The sequence below is a fragment of the Zalophus californianus genome, chromosome 3 (genome assembly GCF_009762305.2).
Source record: "Zalophus californianus isolate mZalCal1 chromosome 3, mZalCal1.pri.v2, whole genome shotgun sequence".
Lineage (NCBI taxonomy): Eukaryota > Metazoa > Chordata > Mammalia > Carnivora > Otariidae > Zalophus > Zalophus californianus.
Genome location: NC_045597.1, coordinates 102,251,713 through 102,277,979, shown reverse-complemented (window position 1 = coordinate 102,277,979; position 26,267 = coordinate 102,251,713). Strand labels below are relative to the sequence as shown.

Sequence of the window (26,267 nt, the reverse complement as noted above, 5' to 3'; positions counted from 1 at the left end):
GCTCATTGCCTCCATCCTGAGACCACCCTACTTCTAGAAATGTATTTCCCTTTCTTTTCCCATACTCTTTTGCCCCTAAGAGCCTGTCCAACATGTGTGTTATGAAATATTCCTCCTCCATCATTACTTTAAGGAGAAGGATGGCGCTAGCTTATCAAATGAAATTATTTCTCTCAAGTTTTAACTTGGGACTCACTGTCCCACTAAAACAATGATAATGGGTTTGGGGTCACAAAGCAACACCAGCGTTCTGCTAGAATAATATAAATGTGCTTGACCTTGAAGTTGCTAAAAACTTATTTCCAGGCACTTTTCTCAGAGGTTCTGATGTAGTAGGTAGCAAGTGTGTATTTAAATACTCTAGGTTAATTGTCAGTAGGATGGCCATATCATTTATTGTCCAAATCAGGGTACTTCAAAGTGAAAGAGGGCACTTTTATAATTATGCCACAACAACAGGCACTAACTGGGACTGTCCCAGGCAAACTAGTGACTATCCTATATATCAGGTAAGTTTGGAAAAACAGATGAATCAGTATCTCTCCAATTCTCCAACAGGACATAGAACTAACTAGGACCTTTAATGGGCTCATATATACACTGGCATTTTCTGTGGAACACAGAGCCTAAATACTGTAATTGTAGAGTGCATAAAAGCTACACAAACATCTAGATATCAAGGTCTACGTAAAATCAACAGTAGCCAATAATAAGTACGTGAAAAAATGTTCAACATCTTTAATCATTAGTGAAATGCAGATCAGAACCACAAGATATGACTGCACACCTATGAAAATCGCTATAATCAAAGACTGACAATGACAGCACTGGTGAGTATGAGGAGACTGCAACTCCTTCATACTGCTGCTGGGAATGCAAAATAGTACAGCTACTCTGGAAAATAACTTGTCAGTTCTTCAAATGGCTAAACACAGAGTTATCATGTGACCCAGCAATTCTACTCCTAGGTATATACCCAAGGGAAATGGAAACATACACCCACACAAAACTTATACAAGAATTTTCATAGCAGTGTTATTCATAATTGCCAAGAAGTAGAAACAACTCAAATGCTCCTCAACTGATGGATTAAAAAAATGTGGTATATCCATACAGTGGTATATTAATCAGTCACAAAAAGGAAAGAAGCACTGATTCATGCTACAACATAGATGATTCTTAAAAACTATGCTTAAGTGAAAAGACAGTCACAAAAAAATGACATACTGTATGATTTCATGTGTATGAGACATCCGGAAGAGGCCAACCTATAGAGACTGAAAGTAGGTTAGTGGTTCTCTAGGTCTGTCTTTAAGATGAAAGCAATCAGTGCTCGCTTTGGCAGCACATATACTAAAATAAGATGAAAGCAAACACATTTGACTCAGTATAAAGCAAGTAATATGCACTAATTATTTGTGGAGGGTCTTATACTGGGCCATTCACATTTGGTCATTTGGTTGATCACCCTTTACCACCAATGACACATAATTAAGAAATTAGTTAAGAAATGGATGGAAAGTTAGGAATTAATCTGTATCCCAACATAACTGTTGCCTTATGATATTTCCATTAGCTAGAAACTCAAGCCAACTCTTGTATGGGCTATAATGTACAATGTACACTATTAAATTTCTTAATTAGCCCACTATGAGTAGCTCAGGCTTGGTTATAATGTCATAAATAACTAGCACTTGAGTCAAGAGGGAAGGTCCTCTAAGTACATAAGTAATTAGTTTTAAGCAAGTAACACTATAACGTAGAGATGAACAAAGTATGGAGTTTGATTGTAGTATGACAAGCTATCTTGAAATATTCTCCAATAAACTTGCCTCCATTAAATTATGAGGCTAAAAAAAGAGCATATTAATTGACCTGATTAATTCCTTTATACCTGGTATAGTATAAAGTTGGACTTGTAGTTTAGAGATGTGTGATGAAGTCTTGCCTGGGCCATTAATTTAGTATCTTTGAAGCATGGGATGCCAGGTGAAGAGTTGTGAGAGAAATGAAATCAAGACAAGAATGGCTGTATTCTTAAAAAAAAAAAAATTTTTTTTTTTTTATTTATTTGAGAGAGATAATGAGAGTAAGAGAGAGCACAAGTAGGGGGAGGGGCAGAGGGAGAGGGAGAAGCAGACTCCCAGCTGAGCAGGGAGCCCCTAAACATGGGGCTCTATCACAGGACCCTGGGACCACGACCTGAACCGAAGGTAGACGCTTAACTGACTAAGCCACCCAGGTGTCCCTAGAATACCTGTATTCTTTATGACAGGATTTTATAATAGGATATGTAAAAGCAATTCAATTCATGATTACCGGACCACCACCAACTTTCACTTGGTTTTCTATTGTGCATTTAGAAGGGTAAACCCCTTGGAACTTCATATATTTAATTAAAAAGACCACTTACTGAGATTCCTGTCCTTTCTTTTCCTTTTTTTTTTTTTTTTTTTTTTTTTAAAGATTTCATTTGTAAGTAATCTCTACGTTGACTGTGGGGCTTGAACTTACAACGCCAAGATCAAGAATGGCATGCTCTAGTAATCGAGCTGGCCAGGTGCCCCTTGTTCCTCCTTTTTCATAGCTCATTCATCCTGTCCTGTCTTTAAGTAAATATGTTCAAAGACAAGGGAAAAGAAGAGAAGAACAAGTAGGTGGAAGAGAAATCAAGAAAAGGAAATGGAAGCTGCAGCCATTTATAATATGGAAATTTTGACTCTAATGGATTTCCACTAAGTCATGAGCCTCTTGAAAGTAGAGTTTATGTCTTTAAGGACAGAAGCAATTTATTTAGTAGTCATTTCTGTGATCTTAGTGGAACTTTCACAAACAAGAACATCAATTATCCCTTATCGTAGTACCAGCATTTCTTTAAGCATTTTCACAAATGCCACATAAACCAAGAGAAAATGACATGAGGAAAAATGAGTAAGTCCTTTCTAAAATTAAAGTACAGGTGTTATATGCCAATAAAGTCCAAGTACACATAAGCAGTATTTAATATTTAAATCAATCCTCTTAAACTGTTGCCTATTTTATTACTGGGTTTTCCATCTCAGTAGTAAGATAAATGCTACTGAAACGTTGTGTAGCAGCTGCATGTAGTTTTGGAAAAGCCATAAAATGATTTTCATACACCACAAACACAGCCTGAAAACTAGACTGCAAAAGACACTACTCTTTTTGTTTTAATTAAATTTCAAAATCTGCATTCATTAGGCATAACATTAACACTCACAAAAAGCTGTGGAATGTGTACACTGGAACATTATACCAGGATAACCCTTTTGTGTAATGTAATACGGCAACCAGAAAATTTCATTCTTAATTTACCATAAAAATTTAACAAAATTTTAAGCTAGAAAAGACCCTCTAGATCATGTATATACGATTTTAAAAGTGGGTCTTTAAAATTTCAAAACAATTACCAGTAGAAGCGACAATCTTTACTAAAAAATAAGCAAAATACACAGTACTCCTGCATAGTAGACACAAAAACGTAAGTCAAAAGGTCATGCCTCTCTAGATTAAGGGCGACTCATATAAAAGTTAATGTCAAATTAATATATTCTTTAAAAACTTCTACCTCTAAAATTCAATGACTTTATGTGCTGAAATGCTAATTTCTAGGAAAGACAATTACTTTAAACACTCAATTACCTAAAATCAGTCAATGGACTAGGAAACGGGTTAAATCCTAAAATTTCAATAAGAATGTTCAAAACTTTAAAAAAGAATGACTTTATGGGGTGCCTGTCTGGCTCAATCAGTAGAATATGTGACTCTTGATCTTGGGGTTGTGAGTTTAGCCCCATGTTGGATGCAGAGATTATTTTTTTATTTTTATTTATTATTTTTTAAAGATTTTATTTATTTATTTTGACAGAAAGAGAGACAGCGAGAGAAGGAACACAAGCAGGGGGAGTGGGAGAGGGAGAAGCAGGCCTCCCGCGGAGCAGGGAGCCCAATGCGGGACTTGATCCCAGGATCCTGGGATCATGACCTGAGCCGAAGGCAGACGCTTAAGGACTGAGCCACCCAGGCGCCCCGAGAGATTATTTTTTTAAAAATGGGGATGATTTAAATAATCTTTCTACTTGCTCTTTGTATAGCAAGAAGTAAGAAAGCATGACAGGGGCGCCTGGGTGGCTCAGTCGGTTAAGCGGCTGCCTTCGGCTCAGGTCATGATCCCAGAGTCCTGGGATCGAGCCCCACATCGAGATCCCTGTTCAGCAGAGAGCCTGCTTCTCCCTTTCCCTCTGCCTGCCGCTCTGCCTACTTGCGTTATCTCTGTGTCAAATAAATAATCTTAAAAAAACAAGCATGACAATATTCTCAGCTATTGTGCCTTAATTTTGTATTAACAAAAATTCAAGATCTAGGAAATGAATGGACTAAAGAAATAAATGGATTTTTGTGCTGTACGCTGCATGTTAGCAGGTGTTTCTAATTTGAAGATTTAAAACTTATTCTCATATACTCTTGTGAGTCAAACAGCTTTATTTTATTTATCTATTTTTTAAAGATTTTATTTATTTGAGAGAGAGACACAGTGAGAGAGGGAACACAAGCAGGGGGAGTGGGAGAGGGAGAAGCAGGCTTCTTTCTAGTTCAAGCAAAGGCTTAACCACCGAGGCGGAGCAGGGAGCCCAATGCGGGGCTCGATACCAGGACCCTGGGATCATGACCCCAACCGAAGGCAGACGCTCAATGACTGAGCCACCCAGTCGCCCCCAAACAGCTTTATTTTAGATAAAAAGCAGAAAAAGCACATAGGCAGCAATCGAAGGAATAGAAAAACAAATTCATACACGCAACAACATGGATAAATGTTAAAAACATGCTGAATTAAAGAAGCCTTACACAAAAGAGCACATATTGTATGATTCCATTTATGTAAGTCCCTAGCACAGGAAAATATATGATAAAAACAAATCAAAACTTTTGGTTGTTGTTTATTGGTGTGATGGCAATGTTCTGTATCTTGACAGACACATGAGTCTATACAATTTGTTGAAAATTCACTGAATGGTAAGTTCCTGATTTATGCATTTCCTCTACGCATATTTACCCATAAAAAATAATCAAATACTGAACTCTAGTTAATTACATGCATGCCAAAGTGTTCAGGAGTGAAGTATACTGATCCTTGAAATTTATTTTGAAATGTGTCAAAAAAATGAGATGGATTCATCCAGAACAAAGCAAACAGAGCAAAATGTTAACTGTAGAAATGAGTCACCTATCAAACTTTGTATATGCTTGGAAAATTTCAGCAGCAGGTTTCTCAAAAGCAACCCAGATGCTAGAAGACACCAGCGACACGTGTAAGTACAAAGGGGAAATGACTCTGAAGTTAGCATTCTATATCCTTCATCAGGTATGATGGCAGAATAAAGACTTCAGGCATCTAAAGTCTGAAAAGGTTTACTTTTCAAGCAACCTTTTAAAGGAAAATATCTCAGGCTATAATCTAGCAAAATGAGTATAAAAACCAAGAGATGAAGGATCCACAGAAGTCAGCAAACAGCTGACTCAACCTCAAAGGGCAGAAGGGAAGTCCCAGGATGAGGGCAAGAAACAAGAATCCAAAGAAAATCTCTGAAGTAAAGAGGCCTCCATGAAACTGAGACTGAATAACTTTGATATGTTGATGGTACATTACTGCTTGTCAATCAGAAAAAAAGACAATTAGAAACTCCAGAATAAATTTTAAAAAGTTACAGAAAATCCATGCTTCCAATGTGTAAGAAAACAATGTGACATGATTTTGATAAATTGATGGAAGCATAAAGAAGAATGCATTTGATTTTTGGTGCTAAGAACATTCTAGCGCTCTTCAAGAGACTCCTGAATCCAGATAATAAGATAGTAGATAAGGGAATGATAAGCAATTACAGATCCACTGTACTATTTGATTTTTATGTGCAATGCACTGTTTTGATTTTTAAAAAAGCTTTTAAAAAGTACAAACTTTCCAAAAAGTTCATTTTAGAAAAGCAGTGAGTTTTTAAACTGGTTCAGTTTTTATCCCAGTCAAAAACAATCTGCTGAATGTATTAAATATTTTTAAAAACTTTAATTTATTTTTTCCTTTTTTAATGAAATATTTTTGACTTCAAAAGACACACAAGTTGGCAAAATTACCCGAGTTAAAAAAGCCAAAACACTTAATTCTGAACATATTTTTCAAATTAGCTTATCAAAATGATTTAAAAAGTTTTTAAAACTGTCCTTCAAAACATTTCTTTCCTGTGATTGTACCATCTTGCATAATATAAAAGCCTAAAACCAGAAAGTGGTATCATTATGGTCCAGCCTCCTCGTTCTGTGACGAGATCTAATGCACTTTGAGGCCTAGGATGGAGTCTCTCAGCCAGTAATAATATGGAATACAATCTGGTAAGTCTAAAGAGGGTGCTAAACACCCAGGGGGAATAAAATGGGGAGACACATACCTACTGAGGACATTTACAGGGTTACTTTTCCTCTCCCTTTTCCCCATTATTAGGACAACTAGGCCAAGCAGGAGGGTCTTACACCTGGGCAGGTAAAGTCTCCCATCCTTACCCACACCTTAGGTTCTACTCTCTGGGGGCACTACTTTTTGACTGGGATATTTTTGACATGGATATTGATGCACCTTTATGATTAACATTTCAGTTACACTCTCCTCCTCCAACTAGATCTCCTCTCCGCTGACTATGCCCTTCCTCCATATATCAAAAAAAAAAAAGCTATACACACACACACAAATATAAACATACAAATCTATACTAAGTACACATCTGTATATTATGTATATATCCTTATCTGTGACTATATACCTGAAGACGCTGAAACATCCCTTAGAAACGTACTCCTGTCACAAGAATAGTTCAAGCAAAGGCTTAATGACTGTCTGCCTGATTTCTCTGTCGTATCAGATCCCCACCACAGCTGGCTTGAAAGGCAGGAGCCAGGTATCTCTCTCTCCTGTCCTCATTCTAATACCCCCTAGAAGAAAAAAGGAAATGAAAATCAGATAACTTTAGGACAAGCTGCCCAGGTGATTGCCACTGGATTGATCCTTGAGAACCACAGAGGTTGGACAAGATGAATTCTCACATTTCAACACAAAGATGTGCCTACGGCTCAATGTAAATTTTGCAGGTTAATTTTGTTTAAGAAAAACTACTGCATCTTTTGGTTTAGCACTGAAAAGACAAGAAATCCTTGATAAGTGAAGATTAAAGATTTGGGTTGAGACTTTGCAAATGTCCCTTAAAATCCAGTACATTTGGGATTAAGAGGCTCTACAGTGGAAATGATTCATTTGTCTAAAAATATGCACAGCTGACAGTCCCAGAGCCACACCTCAAAGTGTTCTTAATGTACTTGTTCCTTTAAATGTTGTCTTCAGAATGCTGCTGCTGAACATCAGTAAACAAGTAAAGTTCCATCTCCATCTCCTCCATTTCATGACTTTTGCACCTTATACCCACTAGCCGGAATGTTCTTCCCTTACATATCTCATGGCTTGTTCCCTTACTTCATTCAAGAGTTTGCTCAAATGTCAAGAGGTCTTCCCTGGTCACCGAGTCTCAACAAATAGACCCTATACCTCATTCCGTCAATCCTTAAGCTCTCATCCTGCTTTTGTTTTAATTGCAATAATCTCTATATTTCTACCTGACATTATATTTTATATATATTTCATTTCTTTGTCTCACCCACAAGAAAATGAGATCTAGGAGGGCAAGGGCATTCTCTGTTTTACAAAACCAGTGGAGGGTACAAAGTAAGTTTTCAATAAATACTTGGTGAATGTAAGAATCCACACTTTTCGTGTCCTATATAGCAACAATCAATTCACTTTATTTAGCTTTGCAGATAAATGCAAAGCTAAACTTACTACTCTAATGATGTAGAGTTTTAGTGGCAAGAGGTTTTGTTTTTTTTTTTTTTTTAGAACATTATATATGATTTGGTTCAGTATTATAGAATCATTAAAGATTTGGAGTCATTTATACTTCAATTTTATTAATTGAATACATGCTAAAGAACCATTCTTTAATTTAAGGCAGAGGTTTTTATGGCAGTTTCCTTCATTCTTCAACAATAGAAAGGACTGGAGTGAGTGGCAAATGATCTTAAAGGAGGCATCAAAATTACTCCTCCATTTCTGATAAATTCTTTTATCTTCTTTGTCGACCCTTCTCTTTCCTTCTTACCATGATTCCTAGCTAAAAGGAATAACAGAAAACTACATAAATAAAGCTCCACTCTTAAGTAAATACCACTACAATGAACCAAATTTACATAAAGGTTACCATGCTGTGGTATGTGAACTTTCCATGGAAAAAAATTAGCTAATCCCATACAACAGACAGAGGTGGACAAGTATGAATGGAAGAGAACAAGAATCAATTCTTTGGTGGTTTCTATATTCCCCAAACCTTACAGGCATGATCTTGTTTCCTTCCTTCAAAGTATGGTGTCATTATCCCCATTTTACAGATGAAGAAACAGATTGAAAGGCTCAAAATCATATCAGTTATTCAATGGAAGACTTGTGATATTTAATCAAGTCTCTGAGTTTCGAAACATATATTTCTTTCCACTGGACAAGCTGTTTTCAAACTGTGTTCAAGGACCACTGTCAATCAAGATCCTTTCAAAGGGTCTATGAGGCCCCTCACTTTTCTTCTGAATGTTGGTTTGTGGCCAAATTGTTTTCTTATACTTCAACCAAAATCAAATGTCCTATCAGAGTGAATGCAAAAGCAGATAGAAGAACCCAGTTACCTTCTGATAAGTCAGATATTAAGGAGATTTGCAAAAATGTAAAACAATCCCATTCTTCTTGCTATTTTTTAATTCTGAAAAGTTATTTTTCATAAAATATGGTATTTATATTAATATGCAGTGAGTTTATTATTCTTTTTAAATGAATCATTACATGTTAAAGAAATTCTCTTATATAATACTGTTAAAAATGGTAATATTCCCCAAATTACCAAACCTACCTATGTGTTTGACACAATCTGTATCAAAAATCCAAGCTGATCTTAAACTAATGAAGAAATAAAAGGGACCCAGAATAGCCGAAACAATTCTGAAAAAGAGCAAAGTTGGAGGACTCAGAAGTCCCAATTTAAAAAACTTGTTACAAAGTTACATAATCAAATGGTGTGGTACTACTGGTCTAGTGATAGACCTATAAATCAATGTAATAGAATTTAGAGTTGAGAAATAACCTCCTACATTTATGGTCAACAAAAGAGCCAAGACAATTCAACAGGGAAAGAACAGTGTTTTCAACAAATGGTATGGAGATAAAAATGATATCCACATGTAAAATAATGAATTTGGACCCCCTACCTCATACCACACACAAAAATTAATTCCAAATGGATCAAGGTCATCCATTATCACAAAAAATGTATCCTCCCCAAGTTGGTGGTCTTTTACTTTTGGCCTCCTCACATTACCCTCCAGTTGTTTTAGAACATTTAGTACTTTTGTATTAAAAAGTGTAGGGTCATACAGTAACTACAGTGTAACTTAACAAGCACTTATATCACTTTCTTCCCCCAAATGATTTATTTGCTGGTTCTGTATGTCTTTACAAGAAGGTAACGTCTTGTATTTTATCTTACAGATAATCAATAAGTTTAATATATAAATATCTGGTTAAATAATGAATACACAGCCTCTTGTTAAAATCCTTTTACCACAACTGGAAAATGAACAATATAGATAACTAATGTCAGATTCCTTTTAGTTTATATGAAAAGGGGTTGAAAAGTCAAAGGGCAGTAAACCTTTATAAAAGGAGAATGCAGAAAGAATGGGCATTTAGGGAAAACAAGGCATATAAAATGAAAACAGAAACTGCACCTTGGATATGTCTGACGTAGAGGTATTTCTCTTGTGCTCAGATGCATGTGAACTTGACTTGGTAAAACTAACACAAATGAACAATATAAAATGTATGAATGGTATTTTAAAGGATATTTGCTTAAAATTATACTTTTTCTCAATACTATACAGGAACATATATGTAAATATCGGGGTTTGTGCTTAACTTTTATCTTTCAGATAATTATACATTCATAAGAAGTTGCAAAAAAAAGTATAGAAAGCTCCCCTGTACTCTTCACTCAGTTTCCCCCAATGATAGCCTTATGTAAATATAGTTCAACATCAAAAGCTGGGATTGACATTGATATACAACCTTAGTCAGATTTTGCCAGTTTTACCTGCACTCATTTGTCTGTTTCTTTCTCTTTTTTTTTTTTTTTAAGAGAGTGAGAGAGTGCATATGCACAAGTGCTCATGCTTGAGTGGGGTGGAGGGGCAGAGGGAGAGATTCTTAAGCAGGCTCCACGCCCAGTGCAGAGTCTGACTCAAGGCTCCATCTTACCACCCTGAGATCATGAACCAAGCTGAAATCTGGAGTCAGACACTTAAACTTACCCACCTAAGCGCCCCCATTTGTCTGTGTTTCTATGCAATGTAGATTTAGGTAACCACCATACAATCAAGAAACAGACCTGTTCCATTACTACAAAGATCCCCCCTGCTCCCTCATCCCGCTCCCTCAAATCCCATCTCTAATGCCTGGCAACCACTAATCTGTGCTCTAGCTTTATAATTTGCCATTTTGAGAATGTTATATAAATGAGACAACATGGTTGTCCCATTTTAAAATTGTTTTTTTCACTTGGTGTAATTACTTTAAAGATCCACCTAAGTTACCTTATCAATGGTTTGCTCCTTTTTATTGCTGCATAGTATTCCATAGTACCGATATAGGAACAGTTTAACCATTCACTCAAGGAAGGGATTTGGGTTGTTTCCAGCAAAAAGATACTATTTTTAAACATAGCAATTCTGTAATAAGCATCTTTCCGAAGAGCACTTTAAAAATGAGGGCCTTATGTTCATTTAAGTCCTTGCTTTGCATACATTTACAGTTTTTCCCCCCACAACATTAGACCTTTCTTTTGTAATTAAATTCCATAGCTTCTCTCTCTATCGAGAAACAAGGCATCAAGGTAAATCTGCAGTTAAACTTCCAACTCAGACTATAAGTTGATATACTGGTTATGGAATATCTTTCAAGCAGAAGAAAGGTTAGTAAAGTTAATTGTACAGCTAGCCCACAAAATTAATTTTTATCTGTCAGTGATAAAACTAAAGTTGGGAGAAGTCAAATCATAGTACTTTAAGCTCTTAGGCAAGACAATATCAAATTACTGCCCTTCAAGAAGAAAGGTCAAGAATAAAAACATATGTAACTTATTTTCCATACTTAATTTCTTTTCAAGAGAAAGTACTTATAGGGAGTTGTAGATGAAAACACTAGTCAAGCAGGCTATAAGAACAGTAATTTAAACACGCTATATGGTTTAGTATTTATGAAATAAGAAGGCACAAAAACCTCACGATTTGCTTAGGGAAGTGAGCTTACAGGTAGAAGTTTTTTTTTTAAAGTTACAAATCTACAATTCAGAAGGCAAAGAGAACAACAAAGATCATAAGTACAGGTTTTCAAAACTCATTGGGAAAAAATGTGAAGTTAATAGGCACCTGTAGAGACTAAGAAGGTAAGAAGAGGCAAAATTTTCAAGGACAAAATCTGGGAAAAAACCAAACTGTTGGAATATAAGACCCAGAACTAGCTTTGAGCCAGGATTAAATAACTCATCTCTTATTTCAACCATCATCCGATGACTAATTGAATTAAATTCTGGAAAAGATACACATGCTTACATCTTATCAGGTACACACAAATTTGCTTATATAACATATCCTTATTTGGAAAGCAAAGTTAACTTAATAAAATTGTTTGATTTTTAAGATTTGATTCTTTGCACATGTCTGTATTACTAGTAAACATGAGACTTCACAGGATCAAATGCAAGACTATTTTACTTTTTTAAGAAAAAATTACTACTATACTGAGAAAAAACTGACATGCTCCTTATGTATCTTAGTTATCTTAAATTATAAATTATAAATAATAAGTTATCATCACTGTACACAGGTGTGGCTACAAAGACAGAGTATAGATCCTATGATTTGGAGCTATAAGAGCCTTTTGAAAAGTTGACTGCTATTTGTAGCCACACCTCTTTGACACACAGACTGCCAGAGTATTGACAATAGATCATGAAAGTGTTAATAGTGAAATTTTCTAATTCGAATAGCAACAATATATTATAAACCCATCAAGTCTTAAGTGTTTATTATTGTAACATTTTTCAAGAATGGAGAAAATAAAAACTTTATCAACTCTCAGTGCTTCTGTTTCTACGGAATTAAAAGTTAACATCAACTTAAATGCGTATAATTAGGTATTCTAAAGAGCCAGTACTAGAAAATCTCTTTCATTATTTGGCAAGGCATGACAGTGCATTTCTTCTGCATAATTTTTGAAAAAGTTTATTTCAATTTTATAAAATGTTCTGCTGATGCCATGTAACGCTCCCCAAAGAAGCATCCAATCATACTGTGTTCATTCACCATTCAGCAAAAGGTACAGCTGCCATGAACCCTGGCCAGGCCTTACTATCAGAAGACTTCACAATAAAACTTTTCATGTTAAACTTCAATTTGCCTACTGGGACAAACTCAAAAGACACTATTATATGTGAAGACCAATACATTTTCAAAAGTGCCTGAAAAGAGAAAGGAACAATATATCTGGGATGTTGTTTCATAGAAAAACATTCAAGTACTGATAAATATTGAAAATTAAAAACAGCAACAAAACTGCAGTCTGCCTATGGCCATAATGAATTCAAAAGACTTACTTAATCTTAACTCTGTATTAAAGAGTTGCTTATCAGTAGCCTGATAGCACAGTGAATATGGAAAGCAACAATATAAACCTTGAAACACCTATCAGCTAACTAAAATTTAAAAGATTTTACAATTTATCACTACAACAATTTCCCACATATTTTTATTCCAAATAATTCATTTGAAATATATTCCAAACATGGGGATTTTAACGCAAAAATTAAAAACCTTCTCTAAAATCAACAACTCTTCAGTATCTGATTACCAGTTTCCCACATACCTTTTACTTTGAAAATGGCTAGCAGCAAACTACACCAATTTAAATCCCTATATAAATGAAAACTCCCGTAGTACTCTGCCATAACAGAGCAAGTTCTGAGGCTTCAACATCTTGTGCATGTATATCACTCATTCTCTTAAGATGCATTAATAATATTTAATAACACATGCTATGTATTAAACACAATAGTAGGAGCTTTATATACTTCATCTCTAATCCTCACAACTCAAGTTAAGTGCCATCATCCCAATTTTATACATGAGACTGAGCTGAGGCTCATAAAAGGGTCCCACAGCTAATAAGAGAATGTAAAAGCCTCCTATATTTTCATCAGCCCTTTCTGTACATAAAATATATGAGATCTGAAAGTATCAATTCTATAACTTATCAATTAACCAACAAGTTATAGAAAATGCTAAGCTGAGTACATGAACACATATATACTTACCAGTGCTTTGTGGGGAGCTGTGCGAATTTACCTTCCAGGGTTATGTTTCATTTTTTTAGCACACATCCACATTTCTTCCATATCCTGAATCTAGGATCTATGTAATTCTGTATGCAAGTATATCAGCTATGGAATATGTAAGATCATTAAGCCAGTAGGATTTCCTTAGACCCTGAAGAAATGGTCTAACACATAGTCAAAACTCTGATTATTTCTTCAGAAGCCAAGTTTACTCTGGTAACAAGTTAAGCCTCAAAAGTGGGCCTAAAATTTTACCTTTGATACAGCCTTGTCTACAACAAATTATAAAATCCATTATTTAAGGACATACCCGCGCAAAACACACACACACACGCACACGCACACGGCGTGAAAAGATGAGCACCTAATCAATATGTGAGGAAAAAGCAATCGCTCTCAAATATGCCAAATTTTATTAAACTGAAGCAGGTCCAATTACTCTAGTTACACTATCAACTATATTAAATATTACATAGATCTTACGCTTTCAAATATTACAACTAGATTAGCTTCCAGTTAGACTTTTAACCACCTTTTCATTACTCAAAAGTTCTTGTAATCAATGACATCCAAGCTAACAGCAAAGGGTTTCTTCAGAATTACAATTTGGCAAACTATAACCATGGATACTTAGATCTATATACACGTATTTTCTGGGACATCAGATTAGAAAAATCACGTGCTATTTATTAAGCCTTACTTTTACTTAACTTGCTATCCAGGAAATTACACACGGGACAAGACAGCCTCAACAATGTTTCTACATAAAAGCAAGCTCAAAAAGCAGAGGCACTCTCCTCTGGGAAACAGAGAACAGAGGAGAATAGAGGAAAAAAGGAACAAAAAACTTCAAAAACACAGGTTTGAGCCTAAGGCTCAACCATAAGCTGTGTAAATCTGACCCCCGGGGTCCGTGGCACTGACAGTCATTCAACTTTCTTTTCAATAATCCCATTGTGCTTTTTTCTGGTACCACAGGCAAAATATGCCTACATTTTACCAACTGGTCGGAACGCCTTATTTCCTTTCTAAAAATTCTCCCGCTGCAAGGCCGGGGGCCGAGGCGTAGGGTGGGCCGGGGAGCCCGAGGCATCGGCGCCAGCCACCCGAGAGAGCAGAACCACGCACCGCACCCGCTCCTGGCAGGCCTGCTGTGGCTGGTTCCCGAGTCCCTGGGGCTGCACAGGCAGCAAGCAGCAGCCATGGCAGGGACTCGGGAACCTTTCCCCTGCCTCCTCCGCTAGGCCTCGAGGGGTTTGCTTTTCACATGGCCCCCGAGTGGGGGCGGTGGGCACAAGGTAGTGGATGCAGCTGCAGCCGCAGCCGCAGCGGCGGGCCAGGCGAGCCGGGCTCCCTCGGAACCCGACCTCCCGGCGGGCTGGCAGCAGCAGCACCTCGGCGGGGGCCTGGCTGAGGCGCCGATGGCTCGGCGGGGAAAGCCACCTTCTCACATACATCTCTCCCCTGCCTGCCTCCTTCTCCGTTAGCGCTACCGGTTGGCGGGCGGGGGAGGGGACCGAGGCGCGTTATTCCCGGGGAGCTGGAGGGGGGAGGGGAGGGCATCTCTTACCCGCGTTACTGAGGAGGAGGAGGAGGAGGCGGTTGGAGCGCGGCGCGGCGGGGCGACGGCGGGGCTGGGTGGGTGCAAGTAAGAGTCTTACGAAAGGGAATTAACCCCATCACCAGCCCGGACACCGGCTCCAGCGGCAGCCGCGGCTGGCAAAATCCCGCCCCTTCCCACCACGCACTAGCCCCGCCTCTTCGTTCTCGTTGAGGGGCAGTCCACAAATCATAGGTTATACATCCTCCGAGTGACATGAGGATCACCCAATCAGGCTTGAACAAACTACCTTCTCTCCACCCCTTTATCTCCTCCTGGGCCGCGGGAGAGCAGTGCCAAGTCTTCCTCCACCCTCAAGAGAAAAAGAACCAATCGGTGATAAGTAACCGCCCTTGAAGGACGCAAAAGACAACCAATGGTAAAACTAAGAGGACAGCCATTTTGCCCACTTGTAAAAAAGGCACCTTTTCCCACGAGTTGGGAGACTGAGGTGGAGGAGTTCTGTGGAGTTTTTTCTAACCTGAAGATAATCGGAAAGACAACCATATTTCCTTAGGGAATATTTATAAAGCTTTCTTGGAGTGAATGAACATTTTTATCCTCCACGGGAGGGTGAAGTGAGGAATGCTGCTTAAGGGCTTGGCTCCTCCCTTTAGCGGTAACGGGTTCTAAGCAGAACACCTGGTTTCTCCAGCTTCAGTGGGGGAAGGCGGGGTTACCGCTCTGTTCGGCCTGCAGGGGACTGCATTTCCCAATCTGCTTTTCCCCCGCCGCTGTCCTTTCTTGCTTTTACTTCCCGTCGGGCGTGACGGGAATTGTAGTTCCTGGGAGATACCTATGGCACTTCGTTGACCAATGAGAGGGGACAACCTTAAATGATTGGAGTTTGGAGCGGGGAACAGGTTGCAAGTGTGCGGCGAATCCTTTTTGCCACCCTAACAGAAGAGGAAGGCATAAAAGAGAAGGGTAGTCAGAGAAGAGTTTTCTCAGAACGCCGCAGGGGTTTTAGATTCCTGGTATTTGAACTCTCTTACTTTCAGTTTGTCTCTTTGAAGTCACTTCCGCCTTGGCGCGGACGCAAGCCAAACCTGTGGCGGGAGTTGGAGATACGGCTGCAAATATACCAGGTGTGGCTTTCGGAGTGGCGTGGCGGGCAAGTCAGTAGTTTCTTTCGAGACAGATAGGAAGTTGAACGGCATGTAATTGTGTTTTAAAGAAAGAGTGGGTGAAATGGGATGCCGGTAGTTCCCAAGTCCAGAATGCCATTCTCCACCTCTAGTCTTCAATCCCAGAGTCCCATTTTTCTTATCTTTTCACTTGCTCACGATTAGATTGCACACGTGTCTTTGTGGAGGGTGCCTCTAATGTTTTTAGCCGCTTTGCGTGCATGAGGCATGGCTTTAGGTCGTCTGAATAAAAATGGTCTTAGAAGTTCTGAGCTAACAACTCCCTTATATACAAACACTACTAAAGACTGGTTGGAAGGAGATAAGCTACGGAAGGGTACAGGATTAATACTCAAAAATGGCCCATTAACATTCTTGTTTTTTTTTTCCTTCAGTAAAGCATCAGTGTTGTGGGACCAACAGTCAAAGCATTATCTCTTTTTTTTGGTAATTTTTAATTTTAATTCAAGTTTGTTAACATACAGTATTAGTTTAAGGTGTACAATATAGATCTCTTGTTTTCTTAATGCAGTTGGGATTTTCAGTATAATTTTGCAGTGTAGTTTCCTAGAGATGCTTAGTTTTGTTTTTGTTGTGTCGTGAGTTCTTCAAGTCAAGAAATAGTAATTGTGGCCATCATTTTTTATTGAGTGTTTCCCCAGCCAGGAATGATATTAAGTGCTTTAAGTACATTTTTCTTGAAACAATCTGCAGGTATTGTTATGTGACATTTATGGTTGAAGAAATTGGTGTTCAGTGACGTTCATTAAGACCTTAAGGCCTTGATCCCCAGTAAATTTTGGAGCTGAGATTCATATGCAGGTCTGTCTCATTTCTGATCTCTTAATCACTACTCATCTTGCCTCTCAAATATTTATTAATTCCCCAATATGTGCTATAGACACATAGGGAGAGAGAAATGTAAAATTCCATTCTAGAATTCTGGAACAAATGGTGGCAGTAACTTCTTTTGAAGTATTCTCTGTCACGTACATAGTATGTACTCATTGTGTTTAAAAACAAGGAAAATATAAAAAAGGAGGTCATCTGTAATACTGTTATCCAGAGATACCACCATTAAATTTGGGTGAATATCCTTACAGATCTATTATAGATACAGACATTTGCATGAATGCTATCATACTACCTTGCTTTTTTGTAAACTTTTTTTAATTCAACAGTAGGCTGCGGATATGACTGGATGATAGATCTTAAATCATATTTGATTGCTATCTGGTATTTCATTGTATGTCTCTAACAATCAATTCCTTCTTGATGGATGTTATTTTTGATTAACTTTTTTTGATTGTGGTAAAAAACATAAAATTACAATCTTAACCATTTTTAAGTGTATAGTACAATAGTGTCAAGTGTATGTACCTTGTATTAAACAGATACGTGGAACTTTTTCATCTTGTAAAACTGAAACTGCACTTTTTGTACAACTCCCCTTTCCCTCTCCCACAGCCCTTGGCATCTACCATTCTACTTTTTTTGAAGAGTTAAACTACTTGAGATATCTTGTATGAGTGAACTCATGGCAGTATTGGTCCTTCTTTGACTGGCTTATTTGACTTACCATTGTATCCTCAAGGTTCATCCATGTTGTAGCGTATGACTGGATTTCCTTTTTCAAAGCTGAATAAATCCTGTGTGTGTGTATACACTACATTTTATCTGTTCCTCTGCCAATAGACATTTAGATTGTTTCTACCTCTTAGCTGTTGTGAATAATGCTGCAGCCAACATGGATGTGCACATATGTCTTCAAGATCCTGTTTTCATTTCTTTTGGATATGTGCCCAGAAGTGGGATTGTTGGGTCCATTATTAACATTTAAAAAAAAATGCTCTGTGAACAAATCTTTATATGCTTGTCTGATTATCCTGTAAATCTAACTTTTTAGAAGTAGGTTATTTAACCACAAATACTCTATAATTCCTAAATTGCTCTTCAGAAAGGTTGTGCCCATTTTCTTTCTTACTAACAGTGTTTGAGAGCACCCATTTCCTATCTTTTACTCCATCCAATCAGATTGCAAAAAGTGATTCTTCATTATTTTGTTTGTAATTGAATTCTGTTGGTTGAGCATTTTTTATATGTGTAGTGTCCATTGTTTAATCTCTTTTAAGTAGCTTGTTATTGGCTATCATAATCTCTTAATTTTAAAGGAATTACTTCTTGGGTTTTTAACTCTCATATTTTGCAAGCCTTGACTCTCATTTTGAAATTTGTCTTTTTAAATTTTAATGCTGTTTTTCCATGAAATAGTTTTAATTATTTTACTTTTGAAATCTGCCTTTTTTCTTTTATAGTTTCTAGTTTGTGATGCTTAGAAAAGCATTTCTGATGCTTATAAACTAGATAAAAAATAGTATGAATATATAATTTAAAATTTGTTCTTAAATTTAATTTTACAATTTATACAAACTTGATTTTGTTTGGACTCTGTTTTTTCCCCCCCATTGTTCTGTCTTCGACTTGAACCATACACATTATCTTAATTTCTCTAACTTTAGACTATGTTTTGATATTAAGTAGGTAAAGTGTGCTTCCACTCTTCTTTTTTCGGTATTTTCTTGTTATTCTCATATTTTCTTGTATTTTTTAGATGGATTTTGGTATCGTTTTGTCAAATTAAAAGTACATCTCGGCACTTCTATATTTTAATAAAGTACAAGTTTAACATATAGACACTGAATGCTACTTAATGACAAGTATTTCATTTCTTATTAATACAGAATTTTTCAGATACAGTCAAGGCTCAATGGGGCTCTCTGTGCTTTGTGAAAACATGTTTTTATTACAGAACTGAATCTAAAAGATTATAGTTTAAGAGCATTTCCAATTTTTTAAAAATTATATGATCACTTTTTATTATAAAGGGGCTTGCATTTTACAGGTGGTTTCCAGTAGAAGTTGATGACTAATGCATGCTTATTTTTTAAAAAAGATTTTATTTTTTTATTTGAAAGAGAGAGAGAGAGAGAGGGAAAACATGAGATGGGGGAGGGGCAGAGGGAGAAGCAGACTCTCTCCTGAACAGTTAGCCTGATGTGGGGCTTGATCCCAGGACTCCGGGATCATGACCTGAGCCGAAGGCACTTAACTGGCTGAGCCACCTAGGCACCCCTTCGGCATGCTTATTATAACTATCCCTCTATACTTCATAGTTTCTCCAAGTACTTCAAAATTAGCATGTCCCCTAAACCTGTTCCTCTTCTCATTTGTTTTTTGGTCAAGAAATATTTATTGAGCACCTACTAAGAGAAGTACTAGCTAATAATCAAGAGAATGGGCTCCAGGCTGCCTAGATGTGATTCTAGGTTCTGCCATGTACTTGTTGGGTGACATTGTGCAGATTAGTTAGCAATCTGTGCCTTAGTTTTCTTATCTATAAAATTGAGGTAATAGAATACCTACATCACAGGGGTGCCTCGGTGGCTCATTCGTTAGTGTCTGCCTTCGGCTTGGGTCATGATCCCGGGGTCCTGGGATCAAGCCCGGCGTCGGGCTCCCTGCTGGGCGGGAGGCCTGCTTCTCCCTCTCCCACTCCCCCTGCTTGTGTTCCCTCTCTTGCTGTGTCTCTCTCTGTCAAATAAATAAAAAATCTTAAAAAAAAAAAAAAAAAAAAAGAATACCTACATCACAGGTTGTTGTGAGGAATAAATGACTTCATATACATAAAACACATAAAATAGTGCCTGGCCTATAGTAAGTATGTGGTAGTTCTGTTAATACTGTTTATTGACCCGGCTGATGCTAGTGTGCTGTAAAATGATAAACAAGACAGTTTATGGTCTTTGATTTTATGAAGGCATTCTAATAGGTGGGAAAGACAAAATTCAAGTAAATAGATAAAAGGAATTGCTAATTATAATAAGTGCTTTAAGGAAACCAACCGATATTAAGGAAAATGTCAGGGAGTCCATTTGGGAGCTATTGCAGTATTCCAGTTGAGCAGTAATAGCTTGGGATGGCAATGGAGCTGGAAAGAAATGGATGCATTTGAGATATGCCTTAGGAATAATTAGTAATAAATGGATTTAATTTGGTGGGTAAAGGAGAGGGAGAAATCAAGAGCGAACCCAAGTTGCTGGTTTGAGTAACTTGCATGGTTGTACTATTACCGAGAGATTGGACAGGGAGCACCCAAGTTTGGTGGAGAAATAAGACTTTGGTTTTGGACATTTAGGCTAGAAATGTCTGTGAGACGTCCAAAATGTCAGGTAGGTAATTAAATAGAGGAGTCTGAAGCGAAAAAATTATAAATTGTGTTACCTGGTCTATTTGTGGTAGACTTCTAAAATGTTCTTCCCACCCTCACATCTATTTTTCCATGTTTGACAAGGTAATTTTTGTAAACTAATGGCCTGATCAAAGTCTAAGAAAGGTCCCCAATTTCTTACAGGATAAAGTCCAGACTCTTTTTTCACATGGCATATGAGAACCTCCCTAACCTGGCCTATTATTACTTCTTTACCACTTGTCACAAGCATTGTATTTTTTAGCTATGCTAAACTGCTTAGGATTTTCTGTGCTTTTGCAAATAAGGCATCTCCTGTCTAGAATATCCTTATCTTGATTGTCCATCTGCAAACCCTGCTTTTCCTTCAAGTTTCAACTTGCATCAACATTTAATTTAATATCATAGGGGCACCTGGATTGCTTAGTTGGTTAGGTGTCTGACTTGATTTCGGCTCAGGTCATGATCTCAGGGTCCTGGGATCGAGCCCCGTATGGGGCTCTGCACCCAGTCTGCTTGGGATTCTCTCTCCCACTTCTTCTGCCCCTCCTACCATGTGCTCACTCACTCTCTCAAATAAATCTTTTTAAAAAATATTTAATATAATATCTCATATAACAAGCATTTTTTTTCTCGTAAGTGAAGCCTTCTTTGATTGCTTGCTGCCTTACACAGAGCAAACACATCCACTATTATATGGTATTCATATATATATATATATATACTTCTTTCATAGCACGTATTACATTGTGTTGCAATTATTTGTTTATAAGTCTTATTTCTGCCCTAGATTGGGCTAAGATGTGAGGCTGCAATGGCACAAATTCATCTTTGTATATGTGGTATTTTCTGCAATGCCTGGTACATAATGGGCACTCAAAAAGTATTTGTTGAGTGAGTGATTTTAAGAGGCAGTGTTGTATAATGGCAAAAATTCAGACTTAAAATTAGAACAATCACCATTCCAGGCTTACTTAATATAACCAGTTGCTAACTGGTAAGAAATTATTTCACATCAATTTTCCTGAACCTCAATTTTCTTGACCTTAATGTGAGGATAATAATACTTTGTAAGTTGCTTTGAGAATTACAAGAGATTTAAAAAAAAAATGTCCTCACAGAGAGGTCACTCAATAAGTGGGAAGTATTGTATCATTATTCTGAAAACAGTTGCCTATAGAATGAAAGGTTCTAGTGTCCTTGCTTTTAAAGTAATTAGATACTAGATATGGTAGTTTTTAAAGCCCCATAAATGATTTTTTAAATATATAATTTTGTAATTTACTGACATTAACTTATCATTTTAGAATATTCAGTTTTATTGACAAAAATGTGATTTCCATTTATTTAATTTAGGTTGTAGCTTAACTGACAATTTTTAAATATAGCTACATCAGATATAAACGTAAAGAGAATGTATGCTATTATGAAAGCATTGAGTATGTTAAAATGTGACAGGTACATTTTCAAGTCTTGATCAGATTTGAAGAGTTTCTGTGATTGAATATATGACTTTGTCTATAATCACTTTGAAAATATTTGAGTGGATAAGTAGATTTCTTCATTGACTACCTTTTGAAACTTACAATGATAAACTTTGTTTTTTTTTTTTTTGGGAATCTGTGGTTTCTGGAATCTATGTACTTTAAAGCAGAGTTGTCCAATAGACCTCCATATTAACCACTTGCAGGAACTGGTACTTTTTCAAGCCAAATTTATATCCCCAATAAGGAACTTGGAATTATTTCTGTTATTACATGGTTACTAACCTAGTTGGGAGAGGTATTTACTGAGGTTCCTGACTTCTAGTCCTCTTCCCTTGCCTCTATCCACCTGCCTCTTATTATTATTGGGATGGAAGGAGAGGAGGAGTGAGTAATCAGATGTTTTATCATAGGTCTTCCAAGATTTGTTAAGGCATTTCATTGTCACAGCATTTAATGGTTGTATCTATGTAGCCAAATTGCTGTACTAGTTGGAACCATTTCCACTGATTATTTTTGTTTGACTAGGATGAATTTATGAAATTTAGTTATCTGGATTAACTGAATTTGATCTTGACTTCAACAGAAGATTTGATTGATATTCTGTAGTAGGAAGAATTTTCCATATGTAGGCATCCTTTCTATCTTAGAACTCTTTTTTTAAATCACAAATTATTTATTTTATTCATTCAACAAATACTGGTAGAGAATGTGCACAGTGTGCTGGGGACAGGAAGGAATACAAAGTTGAATTGGGCATGGCTCCTAGCCTCATGGGAGGTAGGAATTACATATGCTATAAAAAAAAGGAGTATGTGAGACAGCTGTCTTCTTAGCTGGGCGAGCAAAGAAGGCTCTTTAGAGAAGGGGACCCAGTTACTGAGGGAAGAACAATGCCAGCATGGGAAGAGCACCGGCAAAGAGATGACTCTTCAGGGTGTTCTAATACCCTAATATTCTAATAGGAAGCCTTAATCTATATTCAATAAACAACCCTCCCTCTAATCTTAATCACTCTGCAAACTGCGTCCCCAATTTCCCTGCTAAAACTTGAATTTGACTTACTGTCTTTCTATCTACTTAGGGTGATTTCTGCATTTGAATGTTTAGCCCAATTGACACAACATGCTAGTTTCTTAGTTCCTGGACTGCTGTGAATTTGATTTCCACACTAGTTCAGCCATGCACTCCTATGGTCCTACTTTATACTTCCTCATCTCTTCGAACTACTCTACCTCTAGACTCTCTAATCATGGTACCCCTGTCCTTTGAAACTTGAATGTAACAAATAATATTGAGTGCTTGGTGCCAGGCAGCTCTAGGTGCATGGAATACACCAGGAAACAAAACAGACAAGAATCTTTGTCCTTTTGGAGCTTATACCCTCATAGGGAAAGAGAAACAAAAACTGCAATAGGAAACTAAATCATATAGTGTCTTACAAAGTGGTAAGTGCTGTCAAGAAAGAAAACGTAGGGTAAGGTAGAGATAATAGGGAGTTGCAATTCTTGTTTGTTTTTGTTTTTAAATTTTTAAACTTTTATTCTGAAATAGTTTAAGACATACAGAAAGTCACAAGAATAGTGCCAAGAACTCCCATATGCCCTTGACCCAGAATCACATATTGTTGCCACATTTACTTTAAAATTCTGTCTTTGAAAAATATGTAACAATTCATGAATTTGTGTGTCATCCTTGGGCATAGGCCATGCTAATCTTCTCTGTATCGTTCCAATTTTAGTATATGGGCTGCTGAACCAAGTGTGAAAGTTGAAATTTTAAATAAGGTAGTCAGATTTTAAATTTGACATTTCAGAAAAGAAGGAATCAAGAGAAGTAGCCATGTAGATAATTGGGGGAAGAGTGGTATAAGCAAGTGGACCAGCTAGTGCAGAGTCCAAAGCAGGAACATTTAAGAACATCATTGTGACAGAGAAGAAAAAGTGAAGGAGGGACAGTAGTAGGAGTGGGAGCAGATTGTAGAAGGGCTTATAAACCTTTTTATTTCCAAATCAGGGCCTTTGTGTATGCTTCTCATCTGGTTATTGTGTATTCTTTATGTCTCAGCTTTGATGTATGTATCTCTTAGGAAGCCTTCCAAACCTCTAAATTTGAAAACTGAATTTTTGTTTTATGCTTCCTTAACACCTAGTACTCTCCCTATAGTATTTTTCAAAACTACATCTATTTTTTTATTATTATGTTTCCAGAGCCTGGTGCAGTGTCTGCTCCATGTCAACACCCAAATATATTTTTGTTGAATGCGTGAGAGAATGAAATTCAGAAATAAGATTCATTAGATACTTGTTTTTTAACTGAAATTCTTTTCAGGACAAATATTTTGACTGTTTAAGATAGATATTTTCACTGTGATTTAGCTCTGAAGCAGAGTTGGTGCATTCCTGTGTTGAAAAGGAAGCAGAGACCCAGGTATACGTTTTACTTGTCAGTGGCTATATAATCTTAGAGTATTATCTTTGTGGACCTCATTCTCCTGCACTTTGAGATCCATTGCTATGTGTTAAGCTAGAGTGTTTTCCCATTTTTTTAAATTAAACTTTTTATTTTGAGATCATTGTAAATTCACATACTGTTGTGAGAGATAATGCAAAGAGATCCTGCATACGTTTTACCCAGTTTTCCTCAATGGTAACATCTTAAAAAACTATAGTACAATATCACAACCAGGATATTGACATAATTAAGATAGAGAACAGTTGCATCCCACAGGGATATCTCATGTTGCCTTTTTATAGCAACCATCACTTCTGTCCCTCTCCACCTTCACCCCTGGCAACTAGTAATCCCTTCTTCACTTCTATAATTTTATCATTACAGGAACGTTATATAAATGGAATCAAACAATATGTAAACTTTAAAGATTGGCTTTTTTTCACTCAGCATAATTCTCTGGAGATTGATCCAGATTGTTGTATCAGTTGTGCCTCTTTTTTGTGAATAGTGTTCCATGATATAGATGTACCACAGTTTGACCATTCACTATGAATATAATAGTTCTTTCTAGTGTTTGGCTGTTAAGAATAAAACTACTGTAAACATTCATGAATAGTTGTTTTTTTGTGTATGTGTATTTTTTGTTTGTTTGTTTTTGTGGACATAAGTTTTGATTTCTTTAGGATAAATGCCCAGGAGTACCATTGCTGAGTCAGATGGTAGTTGCATGTTTAGTTATTTAAAAAATTGTCAAACAATTTTTCCCAGTGATCGCATACCCCATCTTCCTAGGAGCATACATACATCAAGACAGGATTTGTTTTTTTGTTTGTTTTAAAGATTTTACTTATTGGGTGCCTGGGTGGCTCAGTTGGTTAAGCGACTGCCTTCGGCTCAGGTCATGATCCTGGAGTCCCAGGATCGAGTCCCGCATCGGGCTCCCTGCTCGGCAGGGGGTCTGCTTCTCCCTCTGACCCTCTTCTCTCTCATGCTATCTCTCATTCTCTCTCTCTCAAATAAATAAATAAAATCTTTAAAAAAAAAGATTTTACTTATTTATTTGAGAGAGAGAGACAAAGAGAAGGAACGGGGGGAGGGACAGAGAGACAAGTGGACTCCCTGCTGAGCAGGGAGCTGAACACTGGGCTCAGTCCCAGGGCCCTGAGATCCTGACCTGACCTAAAGGCAGACGATTAGCCAACTGAGCCACCCAGGCGCCCTGTTAGTTTGTTTGACTTTTGCTTGTGTTTTAATTCTTTGGATGAAGATTTACTTCTTTTTAGGCTTTGTAGCCATACAAGCTTACATCTGAATCCTGGCTTTCTCACTCACTGTGTCATAGTTTCCTCATTAGGGAAGAAAAAAAATACTTGTTTCATAAAGTTCTTAGGAGGATTAAATGAGACAGTATGTGTTCCAATTCTTGGCAAAAAGAAGACACTGTGATAGGCACTCCAAAAATAATCAGTTTTCTCCCCCACCTTCAGAACTAATACCTGTTTTTGCTGATGTTCATGTTGTTTTAGTGACATGTCACATCATCTCAAGAGTTTGTTTATATTATAATCAGTTCCAGTCTGTTAACAGGATTATCACTTCTTTGTTTTATGTCTCGTTTAATTTTACTAAACATCTCTTATAATTTTTGTTTACAATTCTTGAATTTCTTTTTATTAGGCTTATTTCTAAAATTTGAATTTTTTGATGCTCTTGAGAATGGTTTTAGTTTAAAATTTTATTTTCTGCTTTTTGTTTATATAGAGGAATACAATTGACTCTGTGTATTGATTATGTATTCATTAATCTTACTAA

General features: G+C 37.0%; 2 protein-coding genes and 1 non-coding gene across 13 annotated transcripts in view; 1 reads left to right on the top strand and 2 right to left on the bottom strand.

Annotated features, from left to right (window-relative positions):
- Nucleotides 1-15,269, bottom strand: part of R3HDM1 (R3H domain containing 1) — a 198,699-nt gene extending 183,430 nt beyond the window's left edge. For 7 of the 8 annotated variants that reach the window (XM_027588759.1, XM_027588757.1, XM_027588765.1 and 4 more), the window contains exon 1: nucleotides 15,115-15,269. The gene's annotated coding sequence lies outside the window, so the exon portion shown is untranslated. Of the gene's footprint in view, nucleotides 1-6,830; nucleotides 7,000-15,114 lie in introns of all 8 variants that reach the window. The other variant, XM_027588758.1, reaches the window with a different exon arrangement.
- A 648-nt stretch (nucleotides 15,270-15,917) lies between these two features.
- Nucleotides 15,918-26,267, top strand: part of ZRANB3 (zinc finger RANBP2-type containing 3) — a 295,604-nt gene continuing 285,254 nt past the window's right edge. For 2 of the 4 annotated variants that reach the window (XM_027590264.2, XM_027590267.1), the window contains exon 1: nucleotides 15,918-16,232. The gene's annotated coding sequence lies outside the window, so the exon portion shown is untranslated. Of the gene's footprint in view, nucleotides 16,233-16,985; nucleotides 17,094-26,267 lie in introns of all 4 variants that reach the window. The other 2 variants (XM_027590262.1, XM_027590261.1) reach the window with 2 other exon arrangements.
- LOC113921098 lies at nucleotides 23,660-23,761 on the bottom strand. Its single transcript, XR_003519506.1, has one exon. It is a non-coding gene; the product is annotated as a U6 spliceosomal RNA (small nuclear RNA).